Here is a 24,499-nt window from a genome sequence, read left to right as displayed (position 1 = left end):
TGGACTATGGAATTGCGTAGTACAACTGTCTTAGAGGACAATGAATGCACACTACATAGTTCCAGGAAGAAAGGTCACATCATTGTGGGTTGAGACTACACAGTGCGCAGTTCAGTCAGGTCCCGGTAAAGATGAGTTGCCCAGTCAGGAAGATTTTCTGAAAATGGCTAAGTGCGGGAGGAAGATAGACTTGTGATGAACTTGAACTCATGATCACAGACTTAACATACTTCGATGACACAACAACATAGACCACTATAATAACAATGAAAATCATTACCCTTTGTGTGATTGTCTCATGACATGAAGTGACAAGTGAGACACTTGAGATAGACTTTAGGACGAATGTGACGACACTTGTGTGACAATGCTCAAAACTTTGTGTATGAGTGTGAAAAGTGTTTACATGACTAGGAAAACTCATCTACACAAAGGCCAACCTTCGAAACCACCAGAAAAGGTTTGCAAATATGACATATAAGTGAAACATTCCAAAAGACAACAAATTAATCCAACAAGCAAAAGGGTTCAAAGAACTTCGGGAAATCTCGTGAAATGAGCTTAAGTGTTTGCAAAATTCAAAGGAAAGACCAAGGAAGGCTATGAAATTTGAGTGCAAGCCAAAATTTTGGAGGGTGTTGCAATCACTACAACATTTGGCAACACACTGGTTGAACTCCAACTTCTCTATCTTGGTTATTTTCTTCTGTGCACGGCCTTGGTCCTTCAAGGAGTATTGATTCATCATGCATATTACTTTGGCTTCCCCACTTACCCCAAGGGCATACATGGTCCCCCCTATACCTTCTCAGTTGAACACAACATAAGATTTAGCATAATCATAATGCTTTTAGTTGGGAAGGTTAGTTTAGCTCTCGAGCTTAAGATTTTCAGAGTATAGTTTTTCATCTCTGGTGTTTCTCTATTGCTAGTAGGCCTTGACAATACCCTGAAATAGTCACACAGGAACACAAACGGTGCTCCACTTCCAGCAAGCCTAGATAGTACCCTGACAGAATTGCTTGCTTCACCTCTTTATGGAGGAATCCTTTCTCTTATTTCACCTTTACTTATTTATTTAAAGATAATTGTGTATCAACACTTATTTATTTTCAGGTGAAAGAGGGATCCCCACTTATTGAGAGCAGGAGAGTTTGTTCTTGCATAGAAGCATATCAAGACCTTTGATTCAGGTTTTCTTTTTATATTTTTCCCTTCTCCATTCCTACTGGTTGGATAAGATTGAACACACCAAAGAAAAAAACTGAGTATAGGCATGCAGTTTCCATACTACACATAGGTTTGTGGTTGGATGAAAACTCTCTTTATTTACGGATCACATTTTCTATTAGAACTTCATTAGCCAAAATATGCAACCAACACAAGGAATATAGAAAAAAGACTAGCCAAGCACTACAGTGTCACAAGACTCTTTAAACTTCAGCCAAACATACACTTAGAATCTGCAATGCAGTAAGGAACAACACTTATTCACAAGACAAAAAACAATATAAAACTGAAGCAATGACATAAACAACAAAGAAAAAAAGACTATGTAGATAGTGTGAGGCACAACCTCACATCTTCATTGGAAATATTTCTTTAAGTCTTGACCATTGATAGGGAGAGAGTCAATCATCCCATTAAGTGATTGAAGATGATATGTGTGTAGGCCAAGATTTTCGTGGACTATGTAAGGACCAATCCACAGGGACTAAAACTTAGTGTGTTGTCCTTTGTCCTCGTGGGATTTATCCCACTTCAAGAATAAGTCAACCACACTAAAGCTATTCTTCCTAGCAGACTTTATATAAAACCATATCTCGATATGACTCTGGTGAAGTGAAAATTTTTCTTTTTCTTTCAACCTTTCTTCTTGTAGCTTGTGAAAAGTGTCCATCCTACACTGAACTAAAAGACATGGCTTGCCTTGGGATTCTTGGGACAATTGGAGAGCGGGCAAGTAGATGTTCGGTGGGACAATGGGTTCTTTTCTATATATCAGGAATTAAGGGGAGGTGTTCAGAGAAGTCTTAGGCATGACTCGATCAATCCATAAGGCATTCACCAAAGCAGAGTTCCCATTTCACTGTTAAGAGAATATGGTATTTGATGATACAGATGAGGTTCTTGTTCGTGGATTCAACAAGACAATTCCCCTGCGAATAATAATTAGCAGAATGTTTCAAGATGATACCATTTTCCAATGAAAAATCATAAAGTATTAATAAGGAAAAGTATGTTGCATTGTCAAAAGCAAGTGACATAGGAATGTCAAACCTGGAGATGATATTCTACTACAGAAAGATGACGACTTCCTGATCGTTCACCTGTTTTAGTGGAACTGCTTCCGTCCATTGCGTGAAATATTTTATAGAAGCTAAGATATAGCAGTGTTGTTTTGATGAGTGCGGGAAAATTTCCTTGATGATATCCAAGCCCCAAAGTTGAAAAGGTTCTTCCACTGCAATGGGCTGCAACGAGGTTCTTGACTTCTGATTTCTGTCGGCACACCTTTGACAAATTGAGCACTTGTGGGCATAGGCATGAGCATCCTTGAACAATGTTGAATAGTAAAAGTCGGCCCACATAACCTTATGTGCTATAGCTTTTCCTGCGAAGTGGCCCCCTACTAGTCCGTTGTGGAGATCACATAACACCTTTTCTGAATCATGTGCCTCCAAACACCTGAGCAATATTCCATTGTGGTGCTTATTGAACAACTCCCCATGCACCAAATGATATGAAAGTGCTTTGAGTCGGAGTGCCCTCTTCGGTCACATAGAGAAGCGAGAGGGCTAGAAGAAGGCACAGTGCCATGCTCAAGGTATTGACGCACATCTGCATACCAAGAGTTTATGTCTGAAGTGGGGGAAGGCTTTCTAAACATTGTACATATTGATCTCTTGCTCCCATCCTACGATCTATTCTTTGTCCTCTTTTGCGTTGACCGCTTATGCTGCTAATTTTCAAAGACCATGACCCTTGATCATGTGAACTGGATTGATGTCAAGATCGTATTCCTGTAATTGGTCATCCAATTTTCCCTTTTTTCACCTATCTCTTGCTGAAAAAGAATTGATTTGACTGTTGGGTGTGGAATAAAGATAATACAATGATTTTTCAATATATAGGATCTAAAGTGTTTTATCGCCTTGTACACTGCATAAGCTTGTTTGTCCATGGCGGGGTAATTGATCTCTAGTCCTTGCAGGATTGCACTCATGAAGGAGATAGGTTATTCATTGTTCAAATCATCCCTCTGAGTGAGCACCAGAACAAGAGAGGTGTCAGAAGAAAAAGTGTAGAGCAAGAAGTATTGACTGAAGTCTGGGCTATACAACGGGGTTGCTTCTTCTATAGCTTGCTTGATATGGGTAAATGCATCCTTTTCCCTCTTATCCCATTTATAGTCTGTGTCTTTCTTGATCATCTCATGTATTGGTTTAACAATTTGAGCATAGTTAGAGATGAACTTTCGAAGGTAGTTGATCTTCCCCAAGAAAGACTTCATGGCTTTCTTGTTCACTAGGTGGGGAATCTATGTGATGATCTTGATCCTCTATGGGTCGATCTTGATCCCACTTTTAGCAATAATGTGTTCTAGGATATTACCTTCGGACACTGCAAATATGGTCTTCTTGGGATTCAAGGATATCTCGTATTTTCGGCATTGCTCAAAAATATTCTTCAAATGGCACAAGTGGTCTCACCTTTGTTTGGAAAATATTGCCACATCATCAAGGTAGACCACTACGCTTTGTCTAATAAGTCTGCGGAAGGTGATATCCATCGTGCATTTGAATGTTGCACCAACATTGACTAGCCCAAATTACATTCATTGAAATACTAACATGCCTCACTTTATCTGTAATGTAATTTTCAGTCTGTTAGGCTCTGCTACTAGAACCTAGTTGGAACTAGAAAATCCATTGAACAAAGAAAACATTTTGGCCCGATATATTGTTTGTAATATTTTCTCTATGGATGGCACTGGGTAATTTTCCTTGTCTGAGGCACGGTTGAGATTGCGAAAATCTACGCACATGCAGATCTCCCTAGACTTATTTCTTATATGGACTAAGCTTGATACCCACGTTGAATGTGGAACCTTGTAAATGATCAAAGCATCCAAGAGTTTTCTCAACTCCTTCTATATGACGGGCTCAAATGTTGGGTGAAGTTTCCTTAATTTCTGCTGAAATGGCTTGGCCCCTTCCTTGATCGGTATCACATGCTGGATGATTCACATGTCATAAGTCTTGATTTCGTCGCATGTCCAAAGAAAGACATCATGGTACTACTTGAATAAATGGATGAAGGCTTGCCACTCTTTTGGTGTGTAGCAAGTACCGAGATTGACGTATTTAGGATATTTCTCAGTTCCCAAGTTGATTTTCTCATGCGAAAATGTAGAACTGTGGGTCTTGGCATTCACAGGTCCCTGAAAGTGATTCTGCAGATCATACAACTTTTCAAGTGATACCACACCCTTAGGGATGAGGTTAACTCTACTTGCATGACTGTGCTTTGCAGTGTCTGTTCATACACGTCCTCATTGATCGTTGCGTCTTTGAATACATCAAATTTTGCCATAAAGTATAGTATTTTTTGGTCATCATAAAAAATGCATGAGTTAGTTATGTCATCTAGGATAGATGGTTTATACAAAATTTCAATAGAAAAGTCATCCCTTAAAGGTAACATCCTGGAAGCTGCGTTTTCCAAGGCATCCACAGTTGCATTACGCATTCTTGGTACTGAAATAATATTAAGATCTTAGAAGTGAGAGATGAGTCACTATACCTATTGTTGATAACTCTTAATATGAGGTGACACATAATGTATGGTGTAATGTACTTGATGCATGACAATTTCAGAGTCACCTACCACTTTCAGAACAACAATGTTGAGGTCAATGGCCTTTTGCAAGCGCAAGACGATTTCTTCATACTCTATATTGTTATTTGTGCACTCGAATAACAAGCAACTAGAGATCAAGTGTTTTCTTTGCAGTGAGTCTATTAAAACACAACCAGTTCCAGAGACCTCCTGTGTGTTGGATTAGTCAAAGTACATTGTCCACATATTATATGTGCAGGGCCTGCTCACTACACTACTACTACTACTAATTGTACAAATTTCATTACCACCAGCTGGACATGTAAGGATATCCAATTGTGTGTCTGGTGGAACTGGGGATAGATCTGCAAGATATCACCCTAACTTTGTTTCCAGAAGATAATTTCCAAATAAAAGTTCTGCAAAAGCCATTGGCTCGTTATGCCCATTCAAGGGAGTCACTATGTGACTCATGTATCTCTCTGAATCTACCTGGATCTAATTGTTCCTGGCTCTATACAAAATCCATAAGTGTGACTAGTTTGTGGCAAAGTATCCTTGTAGCTTGCTTGACCAATCTCTGCTCAGTAACACTCCATATGCTTTTGGAATGTCCACAATTACAATGTTGATATAGTAGTGAACGCGTTCGTTAGATGATAACCAGATGATGACATCTTGGAGTTCACCAATTGCTAGAACATGATTTATGTCCAACTGAATGATCTGTGCATCTGCCTTGTCCCATTTAGCATTGATATTCTTGGCCACAAATAGTGACATGACATTTACTAATGCACCAGAATCAACCAAGAAATTATCTACATTGAAGTTGAAGATTTCAAATGTTAACAAGAGCAATGGGCAGAGTGTGCTTACCTCCATTGTGAGTGAACTAAGTATAGATGCGAGAGCGTAAGGAGACTTACTAGATCCCTTGTCTGAAGAGGTAGCATTATCGGTAGAAGTTTGTCCAAGTGATCGTAGAAGGATGTCCCCTGGCTTGTGATCTTTGTAAGTTCAAATAGGGAGATGTTTGCACGAACCTTCTTCATATCTTCTACAATGTTGTAATCTATAGCTGGAAGATTGACTGAGGTTCCCAGGGATGGAACTAGGTTTGTGGTTTTCGGAGGGATGGTTCTGTCTTTACTATTGTCAGAAACACTTTTCATTGGGACTGTTTTCCTGGACTTGCTTTGAGTGTTTTGTGTTGAGTTAGCCGAAGGGTTTAGTTTTCTTAACAAATTTTCTTTGAATTTCTATTTCAGCACCTCAATCATAGTAGTTGGCCCTTGGCTTCTCAAGTTGTATTGGTTACTCTTCTTCTGGGCCAGACCATCACTCAGAGGTTCCTTATTAGCAATAATTTTCTAGTTTAAGAGAACGCAATGATACATGTTCACTGCATGCCCAATGCTTGGAACTTCATCAACTGCAGTGGCTTCTTCCTTTTCTTCATCGGGCTTAGCCTGTTCCTCAACCATGACTAAGTCAACAAACTACGTAGCCATTATTCTCTTGAGATGGTTCCATTGTGGACACATCTTCTCTAAATGATGCTCATTATGAAACATGCAGTACAAATCTGTGCCAATTTTTTAAATGTTTAGCACCTCATTGGAAATATATGCATATTTTTCTAACTGATTACTGCTATTGCCAAAAGCTACATTCCTTCTAATCATGAACTTGGGGGGCCTACTGCTCACGTAGTCTCGCTTTTCCTTTGTTTAAGTTCAACCATTTCGGTGGTCAGGGACTTGGCGAGATGAGTAAAGATTTCAAGATAATTTGGTTCCTCTTCCTTAGCCTTGCTCACAGAGGCCTGAGACCTCTTACATATGTCCTTGGAGTCTTTTGTGGGTTCATCATCCATGATGAATGCAATAGCACACAAGTCCTTCTCAATGACAATAGCCTCTTCATAGTTTTCTATCAATGTTGGTCTTGCAGTTCGATTTACAAACTATGTAATACATGTTGGCAAGACAGAAGTGTGGTAGTCTATGGTGATGGAATCATGAGGTTTCGTGTCGTCTGAAAACTTGTTCAATTTGTGGTTGAACCTTTGATTGAAATATTTAATTTTTTTCCTTCTACTCCATCTTAAGACTACCTAACTCCTTCAATAACATGGCAGGGGTCTTATCTTTAGAAAATTTATCAAGAAATATTCTTTTGAATGCCCTCCAATTCTGGATGGAGTTTGGAGGAAGGTTGTGATACCATACAACCACTCTACCATCCAAGGTACATGGAAAAAAATTTCATGTAAGATCATCATAATGTACCTCAAGTGTTTGCAGATCTAGGTAGAAGTTATCCAGGTGGCCTTAAGGCTTCACTGTCATGTCAGGGTCATATTTCATTAAGATATTCTTTACGTGCCTCGACATCTTATGCAGGACACCGAGAAGTGCTAGTGGGCCCTGAGTCATCCAATCCAGATTTTTCTCTGCCATGTCTTCTTCTTCATTGTCCTCCTCTTCCTCTTCTGAATATGATGGTTCCTCTTCTTCTTCCTTTTGTTCCTGTCCATCTGTCCCATTGAAATTTGAACCCGAGATTAAGGGGTTTCCTCCTTCTCCTCCTTGAAAGAGTGGAGGTTCTTATTCCCTTTCCACAACATCTGCTAGTTCTTCAAGAGTGAAGAGAACTGCTTCTTCAATTGATGAGACCACTACTCTTGTGGGGGTGGTCTTATTCTTATTTTGATAATATGGAAGAGTGATTACTCCCGGAATCAATCCAACAACTTTTTCAAACTGATGGGTGATGGGGCGGACGGCCCGAAGTTGATGATACATGATTTCACGTTCAAGCCTGGGTGGTGAAGAGTTACCAACTTCAGAATTAGAAGTAGGGGAGATGGAGTGAACGTTTATGCCTTGAACAGAAGATTGATTAGTGGGGTCGGTGGGACAATCAGCCATAAAATACGAGTTTCCCTCCTTCTAGTGCAAAAAAATTTGATGGTGTTGGAATTGCCAACATTCAGTGGATCTCTTCAATATGATTTCTCAATCAGAATTGACACCGTTTGGTGTAGGAGTCCCATTCGGTATAAAGGCCTGGTTGCTAAATACTTAAATATTTTCCTTGGCTCTAGTTGTCAGCACAAGAGAGTCATGCAATGGCATCTTCGAAAAGCAAGGCGAGTGTGCCTATGTGGAGCGCAACTGTGTCCAAGTTCTCTTATTGCAAAAGGGGGGAGAAAAGTGAGCCTCTAAGTGAGAGGTAATAGTACCACCCAGGAAGAGACACACATGAACCATAAATACCTAAACAACATCCAACGAAATAATCCACAGTGGATGCTATAGTTGTTACAACCAATGAACAAGGGAAAATCCGTCTAAAATCCAGTGGAATAGTCCACAATGGATGTGACAGTCGTTTTAACCGATAAGAAAAGAAAGGTTTGTCTAATATCCCATGGAATAGTCCATAAGGATGAGACAACAATAACAACCATTACAACACATTCTCAACAAGATAAACACTAAAATAACCGAAATAGTTAAACTATCTTAGTACATGGGAAAGAAAACATGAAATACAAACATTCACAGAATAGTATTACAAACATTCATAAGTCATGCATGAAGAACGTGCTGGCCTTATCAGGCTCTTGTTATTATGAAAAAGTTCGAAGACACATATTTACATTGTACATCACTGGCCCCAGTAGTGGGACATTGGAGCCACTCCTTTCTCCTCAAAGAACTAGCCGGTCTTTCTAATGCCTTGTGGGAGGAGCCATGGTGAAAAGTCCTTTTCTCATACAATGAGGGAGTATATATAACCAAGGGGTGATGCTTACCCCCTTGTGACTCTTTGTCTACCCTCATGATAGTTCAAATTCCTATGACGTTTCAACATACATGACTCTTCATATTCGTGTGTCCATTGGACTTCCACTTTACAATACATTTGGTTTACAATATACATGGCCCACAATATTGATGTGGCATATGACAACTCATGACATGAATTTACATGATACTTCTGACACAAAATGGCTTGATGATGTGTTAATGTCAAGCCGCTATTGTTGTTGAGTGATAGATGTGTTCTTGGATATGCTTTCTCTTCTCCTCCACATAACTTGATGATGCGGGGTCTTCAATGATCTTTGGTCTTCGAAGGTGGTTGCAAAATTGTGTTCCTTTTACTTTCTCTTGGTAGGTCCACTCATCTGTTCAGCTACAAGTGATTTTTTAGCCATGTTTCCCTCCTTCTTCTCCTTCTTCACCATCTTTCCATGACTTGATAATGTATATGTTCCTACAATTCACTCATGACGAGACGACATCAATCGAAAAACTCCCTAGTCTACGATGATGCATTAGTATCCATGAACTAAGCCTAGAATAAGTGACAGACTGGGAAAGAGGTCCTAGGAACTGCACATTGTGTAGTTCCAGGTGATAGGGAGAGGGGTTGATCACTGAGACTACGCAGAGCACAGCTCAAGCTTGAGTGAGGAACGCTTCAGCACATTCCCCACTGGGGAGAGAATTTGTGCAGTGGCCACTAGGAGTCAGGATTACGGAATTCAAGCCAGTTGTAGGTGATGTGGGATGAGGCCCTGGGAGGTCAGTTATGCATAATTTCTAGAGGTAAGGGGGAATGGGCAGTAAAGAGGCCTGGAGGAAAAATATTCACAGTTCATGAGATCAGTGAGCTCCGGCTGAGGGAGGGAACTGGAGGACACATCTACATAGTCTCTTTGCGCATTGTGACGTCTCAATAGAAAAGGGGAAATTCTTGAGGACTGAAATTGTGAAGTGCATAGTTCAAATCAGATCGGGTGTTGTAGTGTTTTCTTCTCGAATGTGTACAAAAAGAACCCACTTAAGGATGTGGATGAAAAACAGTCTCAACAATATAAATGGCTGCTAAACATTGTAGATTTGTAGCAACTGATAGAAACAAAACCTGCCAAAATCCTAATCTATGCCACATTCATAGTTAAACATAAAAAAGAAATAGTAATAACTCCAATCATCCAATGGAAACCAAATATACAAAGAATAGATTTTATTATAACACCTCTGAATGGAACAAATAAATGTTACCAGTCCCCCTCTATGGGATGGGTTCTCGGCTATCGTCAAATGTCTTCATCTTGTGTAGAGTCTCTCTCCTCTATAATGTGTAAACCCAACAAATAAAATTCTTGAGCTCAAGATGGATGAAAAGTGGTGTGTGACAATGAAAATAATTAGAGTTCCAGTAGTGAGTGCAACAATGAAAATAATAAAAAGTGAATAATGAATGGAAAACCCTTCTATTTATAACGAAATATTGAGTTATCCTCAAATAATGAGCAATAAGAAAATATTATTAACCCCATTCTTGGAATAACCACTTGGAATATTCTATTTTTTGGTTAGGAGGTAAAAATTACTTAAAATTTTATTTAGAATTAATAAATAAATAAATTATTTATTTATAATCTCAAGGAATTGGTTAAGGAATAATAAATAAATAATAATTTATTTAATTATTCCTAAGGGATTAGTCATATTTGACAAAGAATAATAATTAATTGGTGATTAATTAATTATTCTTGGAGAAAAATAAGATAATTAATGATTTCTATGTTTATTTTTCATGATTGGGTCAAATATGACAAGGAATAATAATTGAACAATGATTTAATTAATTATTCCTAGAAGAAAATCAAATAAATAGTGATTTATTTAATTATTCTTCATGGGTTTAACTATAAATTACTTAACAAAGGTGGTTTATTAAGTAATTTCTCACAGTGTAAGCAATTTGACTATGGTAAAATTGGCTTTACATGGTGTACTTTGATTCATCTAGTAAATTAGGCTAGATGATCAATTTTTCGGTGATAACACCATGAGAAACAATTGCGCAATTATGGGGGTCAAGGAAGGCTGCTGGGCTATGGAATTTCACAGTATAATGTCTCTAGAGGACAGTGACTATGCATTGAACAGTTCCAGGAAGTAAGGTCATATCACTAAGGGTTGAGACTGCGCAATGCACAATTCAGTTAGGGCTCGGTAAAGCTGAGTTTCCTGGTCGGGAAGATTTTCTGAAAATGGTTGTGTGCGAGAGGAAGATAGACTTGTGATGAACTTGAGCTCATGATCACACACTTAGCATACTTCGACAACACAAAAACATGCACCATCGGAACAACAAGACAAAGCATTATGCTCTGTGTGACTGTCTTAACATAAGAAGTGACAAGTGTGACACTTTAGATAGACTTTAGGATGACCGTAATGAAACTTGTGTTACAATGCTCAAAACTTGTGTGACAGGTGTTTACATGACTAGGACAACTCATATACACAAAGGCCAACCTTCAAAACCACCATAAAAGGTTCATAAATATGACATATCAGTCAAACATGCCAAAAGAAGACAAATTAATCCAACAAGCAAAAGGGTTCAAAGAACTTTAGGAAAGATCGTGAAATGAGCTTAAGTGTTTGCAAAAATCAACGGAAAGACCAAGGAAGGCTTTGAAATTTGAGTGCAAGACAAAATTTTGGAGGGTGTTACTGTTGCTACAACACATGCATAAGTTGTCTATAACAAGCATGTAACTAGCTTATAATCATAACAGTAAACCACGTGATCATATAAGGTTACACATAAGAACTTATCTTTAATTAATACAGTTTATGGGAAACTGAGTTTGGGACTTCAACTCTCCACCCAACCGTAGACATTTGTAGCCAAACTACTTGCAGTTGTCACCCTTGAGCCAAATCCCAAGGGACTGATGTGGTATTACTCAAGGGAATAATCAACATCTATCAGCTGAAACAGGGATTCTCGAGGTCCTCCTACCTTCACCCACCAACTACTCAACAGTAAGTTACATTCTGGAAATATAGAGGCCTGTTGCCTCCACATTCCGTTTAACAAATGATGATCAACAATAAACAGGGAATCCAGAGGTCTGATGCCTCCACCCTTTGTTGAAGAATCTAAGGCAAGATGACATTAATGATTCTTCTAAATATGATAACTGCTTGTGATGTCTCCTTACTTATTAGGATTATCTTCTTCTTATTATTATTATAATGTTTTCTTCAATCATCAAACAACTACCCTAACAAGAATATCAAAAAGATACAAGTACACAAGATGTAGGCTTCAAGCTAGGGAAAACCCTTCAATCTCTTCTTATAGATTCTTTATTAACGAATACCAAGACCCTTGACCAGCACTGAAGCCCTTCCAAGACCAAGATCAACTTCTCAAGAATGTGCTTACTTGAAAACTTTCCAAACATAGCAGACTCTCTTTTGGCAACACTAATTTGACCTCCGGCCACATATTTTTGACCATAACTGCAGATCTACAACTTCATTCCCTCGGCAGCAACAACTACTTCACATGTGTGAGCTAGAAGTTCACACATGTGAGCTAGAACTGCTTCTTCTTAGCCTCTAGCTACCTCGCTTGACCTAAATTGACTTCTGGATATAGAATGGGACTTTGTTGGCCCTTCCTTCAGCTCTTTTTCACCAGATCGAAACTCCACAATGAAACCCTTATTCCAATAGCAGAAACCCTAGAGAAAAGCTACATAATTTCAACCCTCTTCTTCGCATGTGTGGATATAAAGAGAGAGAGGAACCCAAAACACTTCTTCTCCTTCTTCTTCCTTCTTTGCTTTCCCTTTTCTTCTTCTTCCTTTGCACGAGAGAGAGAGGAATGAGTGTGTCCAAATGAGGTTGAACTCTCTTCTGTATATAGGTCTTCCAGGGTACGAATTCTAGCTTCTAGGCTGATTTGCAGGCTGGTAGGCCAACTTGGTCTTGGAAGGCTTAGTGAAATACAAAAATAATTATTTTTACAGTTTATAAGATGCCTAATGGGATCTTCATATTATGACAATGTCCCTACTTGACTTCTTGACCTAAGACAATCCTAGAAGCATTTTCAATTAGTGCTTGACCTATAAAACAAATTTCTTGGGTGGGAAACCCAAGCTCAATAATAATAATAATAATAATAATAATTTTTCTTTCTTTAACAAAATAAAAGAATCAAAAGTACATTTCATATTTATGAAGACCGAACCTAGTTACACTTTCTTCAACACTCCCTCTTAACTACGGAGGTATTCATAAATGGTACATGACTATTCTCAATAATGAAGAGATCCCATAAGAAGAGTCAGACTAGTAATCCATTCGTATGGCATCATTATAACCAATATTGTCACATAGAAAGGCCTTGACTAATGACTCTATCTCTGAATAGATCAAAGCACAATGTTGGCAAGACTAATGATTATAGACACCTTCATCATTGTCTCTCAAGGTACATACCCACCCGAGTGTTCACCGAGTATGACCTTCTAAGACTATTCTTATCTTAGGTCCCCAACCATCAAATAATATTGGTCCTCTTGCCTACTCTTATCTTGGATGTACTACCACATCCTCAAAGAGTATAAGATGCCAGATGATTACTCATGACTCCATTCTTTCTTCCAAAATGAAGACAAGAATGATGTGTCTATATCTCCCTCTCAACTAGGGAAGATATGTCAACCAATCCAAGCTTGTTTCTAAAATACACAAGATTCTTATTGGGAAGATATTTTGTCAAAATATCACCAGTTTGATCATTCGTGGGATATACTCTAGCTTCAGTACATCATCTTGTACCAACTTTCGAATGTAGTGGTACTTGTTGTTTATGTTCTTCGACTTTCCATGAAATACTAGGTCCTCAGACATTCTAATACAATTGGTATGATCAAAATGTATTGTGGTAGGATCCAACGGTCCTGAAAACAGATCAGATAACAACTTCCTTAACCAAACCACTTCCTTGCTCACTTCATAGGATGTAATGTACTCTGCCTCACCACTACTCAAAGACACAGTCTCTTTCTTTCTCCTCATCCAAGAGACCATGGAGGATCCCAAGCTAAAACATCCTCCTGTAGTGCTTCTTCCATCCTTCTCGCAACCTCCCCAATCGGAATCAGTAAATCCTTAAAGATGAACATCTTTTCCTTTTTCATACTTCAGGTAGAAATGGATGGTTCCCTACAGATATCTCATTATATTCTTGGTAGCTATCCAATGATCATGTCTTAACTCCATTTGAAATTGACTGGAAACATTTACTGCAAAACATATGTCTAGACGAGTATTCACCAAATACATCAGGGAGCCAATCAGTTGTTTGTACATAGTAGGATCCACTAGACTAGATTCACAATTACTTAACATTTTCAAGTTTGTGATCATCAGAGTTGTCATGGGTTTGCATTCCATCATATTGAACCTTTTCAATAGCTCAATCACATACTTTCCTTGTCCTAGGAAGATTTCATTTGGTTCATGCTAGACTTCTAGACATAGATAATAATGCATAAGTCCTAGATCCTTCATATCGAATTCAGCTACCAAAATTTTCTTACACTCTTGATTTCTTTCTTCATTACCAGTTAATAGAATATCATATATATATAGAATAATGATGACATGTTCATCATTCTCTACTTTGATGTAGAGATTGGGATTTGTCACGATTTTCCTGAAACCCAACCTTTGGATGTATTCATCCATTCTAGCATACCATGCCCTAAGAGCTTGCATGATGCCATAAAGTCCCTTCTTCAATCTGAAAACATGAGTTTCTCTATCTTTTACTTCGAATCCCAATGGTTTCTCTATGTAGAACTCTTCATCTATAGTACCATTCAAGAATGTTGTTTTGACATCCATTTGATGTACCTTCCATCCCATTGATGTTTCCAGAGATATCAGGGATCAAATCATGGTATGCCTTGTTATGGTAGTAAAGGTCTCTTCATAGTCAATGCCTTCTTCCTGAGAGAAGCCTCAAGCCACGAATCTAGCCTTGAATTTATCTATGCTTCCATTTGCAGCATGCTTGATCTTATACAATCACTTAGAGGTTACCACTGATTGTTTTTTGGTCTTGGGAAAATTTCCTAGACTCCATTCTTCATAATAGATTGGTATTCCTCATTCATTTCATTATTTCTTTCTTGGAATTTGGCTTCTTCTTTGAAAGTGGAAGGTTCATTTTCAATGAGCTTCGACATGTATGCTGCATATCCTAAGTATCTTTTCGACTTCTTGCTCTACCTGAACCTTCCTCTTATGGTGTGACCTTCTGCTACTTGAAGTGTAGAAGTTAACCAGTTAGGTATCTTTCTTCTTTCAGGGAGAGATATTGGTTCACTCTGACCTTCTTCTTCATGATGAGAGACTTCTTATTCCTTATTAAATTCTTCTTCAAACATAGGAATATCCTTCTCATCAAAATCATATGGGAGATCCTTTGATTTCTTAAAGGCAATGCTCTCGTCAAAAATTACATCTCTGCTTACTTCTATTTGATGTCCTTTATTTATGTAGATCCTATAAGACTTGGAAGAGTTGCTATATCCAACAAATATTCCTTTCTTGCTTTCAAGATCTAGCTTCTTTCTTCTGTCGTTGGAAATGTGAACATATATAGGACACCCAAATATCCAAAGATGATCAATATTTGGTTTCTCCCCAGTGAAGACTTATTCTAGAGTTTTATTTCGAAGTGGCATGTGAGGACTTCTATTTTAAATGTATAATGCAGTCTTCGTTGCTTCTCCCCGTAGGAATTTCGATAGATCTTGATCATGGAGCATGGTATTTGCACTTTCTTCTATAGCTCTATTCTTTTGTTTAGCTACTCCATTTTGCACGGGATTGTATGGAACTATAAGCTCCCTCTTAATAACAACCTACTTATAGAAAAAAATGAGTTCTTTGGAGGTATACTCGCCTCCATTATTTTACCTTAGAATATTTATCTTTATTTCTGTAAGATTTTCTACCTCTACCTTGAATTCTTGAAAGTTTATGAATACTTCGTCCTTGGATTTAAGCAAATAAACCAAAGTTTTCCTTGAATGATCATCAATGAAAGTAACATAATATAGAAGACCTCCAAGTGATTTAGACATGGGACCACATACATCAGAGTGTATGAGATCTAGAATCTCTTGATCTCTAGATGTACTATTTTCAAATGGTTTCTTTGCATTTTTTCCAAGAGCACAACCTTTACAAACTCCTTCATGGTCTTCTTTGAGATTTGGTATCCCATTTACAATGGAGTTTAGAGTTGGCAAGATATTGTAATGAATCTGGCCCAATATTCTATGCCAAAGTTCACATGCACTTATCTCAATGTGGAAAAGTGTTTGATTTAGAATAGATGATGTAGGTTTTAACCCCGTACAGAAATTACCAGCATACGAATTCTAAAACATAGAAAATAAACAATGCAAGAGCATAACACATAAAACACATATACACAAAGATTTTCCCCTGGATCCCAAAACTGAGACTACCAACTTGATTTTTCATTATGTTCCTTTCAATGTTACAATACATATTTATGCATGCTGAAGCATCCAATACCATGGACTGAAAACCATCGCGTCCAAAACCATGGACCGAAAACCATTGCGTCTAAAACCATGGACCAAAAACCATCGCATCCAAAACCATGTGCGAAAATCATGCACAAAATCATAGGTAGGTCCACCCAACCTAATATAGGGTCCAAAAGAAATTCCTCAGGTGCTGCCCCGTACCCCATAGAGGGGGGCTACCCACCCCCACTCTAACCCCCTCGCTGTGCAATTGGCACAATGAAGGGGGGGCTCCACCCCCCCTCTAACCCCCTAGTTCACTACATGGGATATTCATGGAAAGAATAACACAACCCAATAGATGAGAGTTTGTAGAGTCTTCCTTCTCAAACTCCAATGATTCTAGCTTTTTTAATGCTAGAAACATTAGCCCAAACCACTACTTTACCATCTATAAAAGAAACTCTATCTCCTTTTTGTTCTAATGATGAAACAAAAATAATATTTTTCCACAAACCTGGAACATATTGAATGTTGTTGAGATGGATGTTACCTCCTTCTTCCATCTCAATTGATGTAGATCCAATGCCTTTTACCAGATAGCTCTTGTTGTCACCAAGCTCCACAAAGTATGAGGACTTTGCTTTGGATATGGTTTTGAGTTGCTTGTGATATCCAGTCATGTGTCTTGAAGCTCTGCTATCTATCACCCATATATTTTCATCTTGAAATGTTCCAGTGAGGCCTGAGAACAATCCTTCATTCTTTGAAGATTTGAGATCTTTGGAAGAGAAGAGCCTATTCCATACTGATTTAAAACTTTTCTTGATGAGGCTTGCTAGTGATGAACACTTCTTTTCAAGCTTCTTCATAATAGAGTTGACCTTCTTCATGCCTTGTGCAAACCATAACTCTAATACCATTTTGAAGAATCTAAGGAAAGATGACATTAATGATTCTTCTATCTATGACAACTGCTTGTGATGTCTTTTTACTTATTAGGATTATCTTCTTCTTCTTCTTATTATAGTGTGTTCTTCAACCATCAAACAACTACCATAACAAGCATATCAACAAGATATAAGTACACAAGATGTAGGCTCCAAGCCAGGACAAATCCTCTCCTCTTGAGAGGAAAACCCTTCGATCTCTTCTTATAGATTCTTTATTGAATAATACCAAGACCCTTGAGCAACACTGAAGCCCTTCCAAGACCAAGATTAGCTTCTCAAGAATGTGCTTTCTTGACAACTTTCCAAACATAGCAGACTCTCTTCCTGCAACACTACTTCGACCTCCAGCCATAGATTTCTTGCCCTAACTTCAAATTTGCAACTTCGGTCCCCTGGTAGCAACAATTACTTCACGTGTGTGAGCTAGAACTGCTTCTTCTTATCCTCCAGCTACCTTTCTTTACCTAATTTGACTTCTAGATCTAGAAGGGGAATTTGTTGGCCCTTCCTTCAACTCCTTTTCATCAGATCGAACCTCCACAATGAAGCCCTAGATAAAAGCTGCAAAATTTCAACCCTCTTCTTCACACGTGTGGATAGAAAGAGAGAGAGAGGAACCCAAAACACTTCTTATCCTTATTCTGCCTTTTTCGCTTGCCCTTTTCTACTTCTTCCTTCGCATGAGATAGAGAGGAATGAGTATGTCCAAATGAGATCAAACTGTCTTCTATATATAGGTCTTCCAGGGGTATGAATTCCAGCTTCTAGGCCGACTTGATAGGCTGACAAGCTGACTTGGTCTTGGAAGGCTTTGTAAAATACAAAAATAATTATTTTTACAACTTACAAGATTCCCAATGGGGTCTTCATATTATAACAATGTCCCTATTTGACTTCTTGACCTAGGAAAATCATAGAAGCACTTTCAATTAGTGCTTGATATATAAAACAAATTTCTTCGGAAAGAAACCCAAGCTCAATAATAATAATAATCATTTTTATTTCTTTTACAAAATACAAGAATAAAAAGTACATTTCATATTTATGAAGACTGAACCTAGTTATGACTTCTTCAACACCCTTCAACTAATCAATAATAATCGACAAAGTTCAAGGATTCCTTAGACTTACAACCTCCACTCTCTCTAGCCATCCAGAAACACACTCACATACTCTATCGAGTCCAAAGGTATCACCTCCACCCTAGAAACATGCGACATAGTGGTTCAACCCAATTAAGTGAATCTAGAACCCACTTCTACGTAGTGGTTCCACCCAATTAAGGGAATCTAGAACCCATTGTTAAATGAAAAGAAATGGAGACCTCCAGAGTTGCCTTTACCAGGAATCCAAGGGAATCTAGAGAATTCCATCTCCACCGTCCAGCTCCCTAAGGTGTCCAGAGATTTATCCTCACCTGAAGGAGAATTCTTTTGGTGCTCCTATTGCTTCATCGAATGATGTAACCTTGAGAGTAAAGGAAGAAGTCAGACTCCTCCAAACAATTGAACTTGTTGTTGTTTACCAGGAATAACAACACTCTAATTTTCTACTATTTCTTCCAATCAAGATCCCTTTTCTCTTTTCTCGTTGTGTGTGAATCACACTTTATGCTACCCCTTTTTCTGTTGTTATCAAGTCTCTCTATTAGTTGTCCACATGATCTCGACCTCTCCCTCTATCTGCTTGTCCATGAGAATTTTCCCTTCTCTACTCCATGACATGGTCTGATTATGCGTGAGAGTTTTTCTTTTATTTCTACCTATCTTGTTTCTCTCCCCCATTTTCTCATCGTTGAGAAAAACTGAGGTTTTCTTCCTCTCATTCTCCACATGGTCTCTCCTTTTTATTTTCTTTTTCCTTACATCCTAGTTTCCTTGTTGTGTTTTCCAAAGCCAACATGGGATTTTTCCCTTGCTTGGAGCTCATAAATTTACAACAACCACCTCTGCAACACGCCATTCCAAATGATTTAAATCTCAACAACCATCCTTGAATGGTTGTCCAAACTGGCTCATTTTCTTCCTTCAATAATTAAGCTAAATTTCCCAAGAAATTGGCCTCCCTCAGTAACTTTTGGAATCCATGTCCCTTACTCAACAATTTTTAACTTGAAATTTAATTACAATCATGTATTTACATGGTAAAATCTAGCCATCAATTGGCTAGATTGTTACAACTATGGCTTCAAGATACACTTCAATATGCAAAAAATCATGCTGCCCCAAGAGGAACTTTTTGAGAAAGTAAGAATCCTACGAAGTATCAAGGATACTTGGATGCCATGAGCACTATCATTCAAACCAAAACTTTAACTTTCAAAAAAGATATTTAACACCAGGTATGGAAAGATGCTATGACTAAGGAATACGAGCCAATCATGAAGAACACTGTCTAAGAAGTGGTGTCTAGACCCAAGGACAAGTCCATAGTTACCTAGAAATGGATCTACAATATTAAACATGGAGCTAATGGAAGTGCTGAGAAATAGAAGGCAAGGTTCATGGCTCATGGCTTCTCACAAAAGGAATAAATTGACTATGATGAGATTTTTTCCCCTGTTGCCTGATACACCACTATACAATCCATAGTTTCTCTTTCTACAAATAAAGGATGGCACTAGAATCAAATGGATGTCAAGATTGTATTCTTACATAGCTCACTTAAGGAAGAAGTCTACTTGGAACAAACTCAGGGATTTGAAGAGTAGGAGAAAAAATCATGCATGCATGTTGAAGAAATCCCTCTATGGGTTAAAGAAATCCCTTAGGGCTTGATATGAGAGGATTGATAGTTATCTCATGAAGATGGGATTTACAAGGAGCAATGTTGATCCAAAATTATACTTCAAGGTTGAAAAAGGCATGCGACTTATTTTGGTCTTATATGTTGTTGATTTATTTCTGACTAGTTTAGACCGTCTCATTTATCAATGTAAGAGGGGGTTTACTTCTCAATTCAAGATGAAGGACCTAGGATTAATGCATTACTTCCTAGTCTTTGAGATCTTGCAAAATATAGGTGATATTTTCATTTCTGAAGGAAAATATATTGGGAAGTTGTTATAAATATGTGGCATCGTGGGCTAGAATTCTATGACTACACCAATGGAAGTAAATTTCAAGAAGCTATATTGTGGAAGTGTTGCTAGTCTGGTTTTGGAAATTCCTACCAAATATAGATAACTTGTGGGAGCATTGATGTTATTGGTAAACACACGACTGAAAAGAATCTTAGATCAACCATGGATTGAGGTACACTATTGGGGATCTAAGATTACATGGATATACTGATGCCAATTGGGATGACAATGTGATGGATAGAAGAATCACATCTAGATGTTGTTTCTCTTTGGGATCCGCTTCCATCTCATGGATGAGCTAAAACAAAACTCTGTCTCACTAAGCATAACTTAGGATGAATATATTGCAACTAGTATGGCTTGTTGTGAATTCCTAACCAAATTTTCAAAGGAAGTGCCCTCTTTACTTTAAATTTATTTCTTAATAATAAGAAAAAAATTATCATCTTGCAATTTGTTTGTAATCACATATTGTTATGATAAAAAAATTAGTTACTAACTAGAATGCTAATTAATAATCAATTATTTTTAAGAATTTTTATTTTCCATTGATCAAATTTATTAACCAAAAAATTATATATATTAAATGATATTGATTAAAATAGATATATTCACGTGAGGAATATCTCTTGTTTGTGACCTATACTAGGGTTTAAACCTATAGCAATATGAGCTAAGGATTTAAATTGAGCTCATCCATTATAGTGGTGAGGGATGGGGTGAAAGGATATGATCCCTCCTTCAAGAATATTTCAACCAATAGCGAACCTAAGAGGAGTCATTTGGCTTCGACTCCTTTTGATTAGTGGAATGCCAAATAAGATACACTAAGCATGGGAGGAAACACATCTCAAGAAAACTTTGACCCATAATTACTCCATGAAAAATAATCCTCTAGACCATCCATCAAATGCATTCATATTGCATATAAGATCCCAAATGGGAGATTACCACTCCAAGGATGCATAAGTACATATAGTTCATGAATGACCACATACTTACATGAAAGTTTATGGGTATTTGGCTATCAAAAATGGCTCTACAGTACTGAATAAAAATAGGTTGGAAACCAAATGAGTACACTGATCTTAAATTAGGCTCTAAAGATTTCTTCATAGTGGTGCTCAATATTTTGGAGGATAGAGAGAGGGTTTTCTAGAATGGGCCTTACTTTTTCAACTCATAGGGCTCTACCTTTACTTTTGGAAGGAGAAATTAATCCTAGATAAATAGGACTTAATAGTAGCACTAATATGGATCTATCTTTACTCTCTCCCTCATGAGTTTTGGGATCCAAAGATCCTGGCAAGCATAAACACATTGGGATAATTTGTCATGATTTTTTCTACCACTAAATATAGATATTATACCTCATATATATGCATATATTTCTATCTAAATGTATCACAACCCTTTACATACAAGAATTTTCCTAAACTATGGGGACAAAAATGGTATCAAATTATTGATTATGAGAACATGCCCTTTAGGTGCCATAAATTTCATGAACACAAATACTGGTTTAGTGATTTTCCACTAAATGTTATCCCTACCCCTTCTAGGACTATAATGGCTAAAGATCCTAAGGGTTTTAATAAAGTGACAAATAAAAGACAACCCACTAGCAATAAAATCCAAACCACAACAAAATGCAGGGCCCAATATTCACAATCAATATGAGATTCTATCAAAATATACTACATAAATCCTACTTGATAACGAACAAGAAATTCCAACTCTATAGAAATAAGAAGATCCTAAAAAACTAGCACATATCCATTAAAGAAACCAAAAAAAAAGTAAAACAATTAACGAAATAACTAATAATCAAAAGATAAGTGATGAGGTTATGATCCAAGGGGATGAATATATGGGTGAATCTGAAGATGGATAACACATACCATTGGGGAACTGAGTCTTCAATCAATTACAATAGCATGGTAAAACAGAGATCCTAATTCCATTCCAGAATAATAACTTATGTTGTTGTAACAAGCCTTCCTCAAGAACTAAGGCACACTCTTTCAATTTAATCCAGTTAAGTTAGTTACCTCTTCATATCTTTGATTCAAAATGGGTACTAAAAAAGATAACCCCAAAATCTCTAAGGAGGAAAGGGAGCGAAGTAGGTGAAGTAAGAAACATCTATTAAAAGATTTGGGAGAAATTTTGGTAAATTCATACTAGATCAAGCTCATGATTGAAAGGTTCCAATTTCCACCTCTTCCCCGCCCCTATCCCCCCCATCATGAAGCTTATATCATGGAACACTAGAGGCCTAAATGGGAAAAATGAGCATAGGCTTCTAAAATTAAAAATACTCAAAAAGAAACCTATTGTGATAATGTTATAAGAAACTAATTGTTGTAATGAATGTCCATATATTATAACCAAATTATGTTTGAAGATATTTCAAACAATTTCAAATAATTATTAGGGACCAACTAGAGGTCCGACTTTACTCTAGAATCTAGCTAAAAATAATTTCAGAGGTTTCTTCTCAACCCAAAATGCCATTATAGCTCAATTTCTATTGATAGGCTCAAACCAAGTAGGGTTCACCAAAAATGTATATGAACCCCATACAATTGGGGAAAATATATTATTTTGCATTTATTTTCAGTCATTCAAGTCTTAATTGGGAATCACTATTGGGTCACCGGAGGTGATTCATGTTAAAATCACTAATGGAAAAAAGGGGAAAAATTTGTAGGCTTAATTAAGACTCTAATAAGTTTGGGGAAACTATTTAGTGACTCTAATTGGTTGATGTGGAATTCATGTAAAGGGTTTTCACACTAAATAATAGATCAGGTGGAGAAATTCAAGTAGTTTCACAATTGGGTCACTTCCTCATTTTAGAATCTATAATGATCTCAAGTATAAACCTAGATACCTCTATTTTACCCTCTACAAGGTTTGATCATTAGAAATTTTCCCTTGAAGTTGATGTGCAAGGAAGACCTAAAAATATACCCATTTGTTTTGAAGCCTTTTGGATAGACCATCCTTCCTTTTAGAGAAATATAGGAAAATAGTGGCATGAAGCTCCAATTAGACATGGTTTACTAATGTATTGTTTTCAATAGAAACTAAAATATATCAATGGCATTCCTCAAAAAAGGGAATGTGGAGGAATCATGGGGCATATTTAAAGCCCAAAGGGATCTTGAGTATCGTATGGCATTTACTCAATAAAGAATCATCTTGGAAGGATGTACAAAGGTCCTCATCGAAGGGAAAAATTTGATTTTCTTCTAGTTGAAAGTATGACATAGACAAGAGGAAATAAACAAAGCTCAAAGGAATAATGGCTAAGATATGCTGAAAAAATTTCAAAATTATTTCACTAAACCATGGTCCAACATCAACATCATAATCGAATATCAATCACTAGGAACAACCAAGGCACCCAATTTACTAACAACAAACATACCGAGAATGAATTGATATCCTATTTTTATATGCTTTTAATAGAACAAAATATAGATAAACTAGTTGTTATTAGAAAGATAACATGGCAAATAGCATACCTAGTTTCTCAAGATAAAAATGAACCCTTACTTGAGGAAATCACAATAGTAGAAGTAGAGTAGGATATCATGGACATGCCAAAAGGGAAATACCCTAGACCAAAAACGTTCACTACAAAATTTTCCCAATCATGTTGGACAATCATTTAGTAGGATGTATGGGAGCTTGTAGAGGACTCTTGAAGATAAAATATTATACTACAAGATGTCAATGCCATTTTTTTTGCTCTCGTGATAAAATAAGACAAAGTAGAGTATCCTAGTAAGTTTAGACCCATTTCTCTTTGTAATGTAACATATAAAATCATAACAAAAATCATTGCCAATTTATATTAAAACCACTCCTTCATATCCCTATATCATAGGAGAAAATAGGACATGTGAAAGGAAGGAAAATATTGGACAACATAATTCTAACCCATGAATTACTTCACAATTTAAAAACATCTAATAAACAAGGTATGCTCATCAAAATAGATATTTACAAAGAATTTGACAAATTAAGTTAGTAATATATACAAAGATTCCTTCGAGATTTTGGTTTCTCTAAGTAATGTACACATTGGATTATTTATATCACCTCATAAATATTCTTCTCTATCCTCATCAACAAATCACCTTTGGCTACCATCTCTCCTTCATGAGGAATACAAGAGTGAGACCCTTTTTCATCATTCCT

The sequence above is a fragment of the Pinus tabuliformis genome, chromosome X, assembly GCF_031772625.1.
Source record: "Pinus tabuliformis cultivar Carrire ecotype Pingquan chromosome X, CPIR1, whole genome shotgun sequence".
Lineage (NCBI taxonomy): Eukaryota > Viridiplantae > Streptophyta > Pinopsida > Pinales > Pinaceae > Pinus > Pinus tabuliformis.
The sequence above is the reverse complement of the archived record's forward strand: the minus strand, read 5'-3'. Positions refer to the sequence as shown.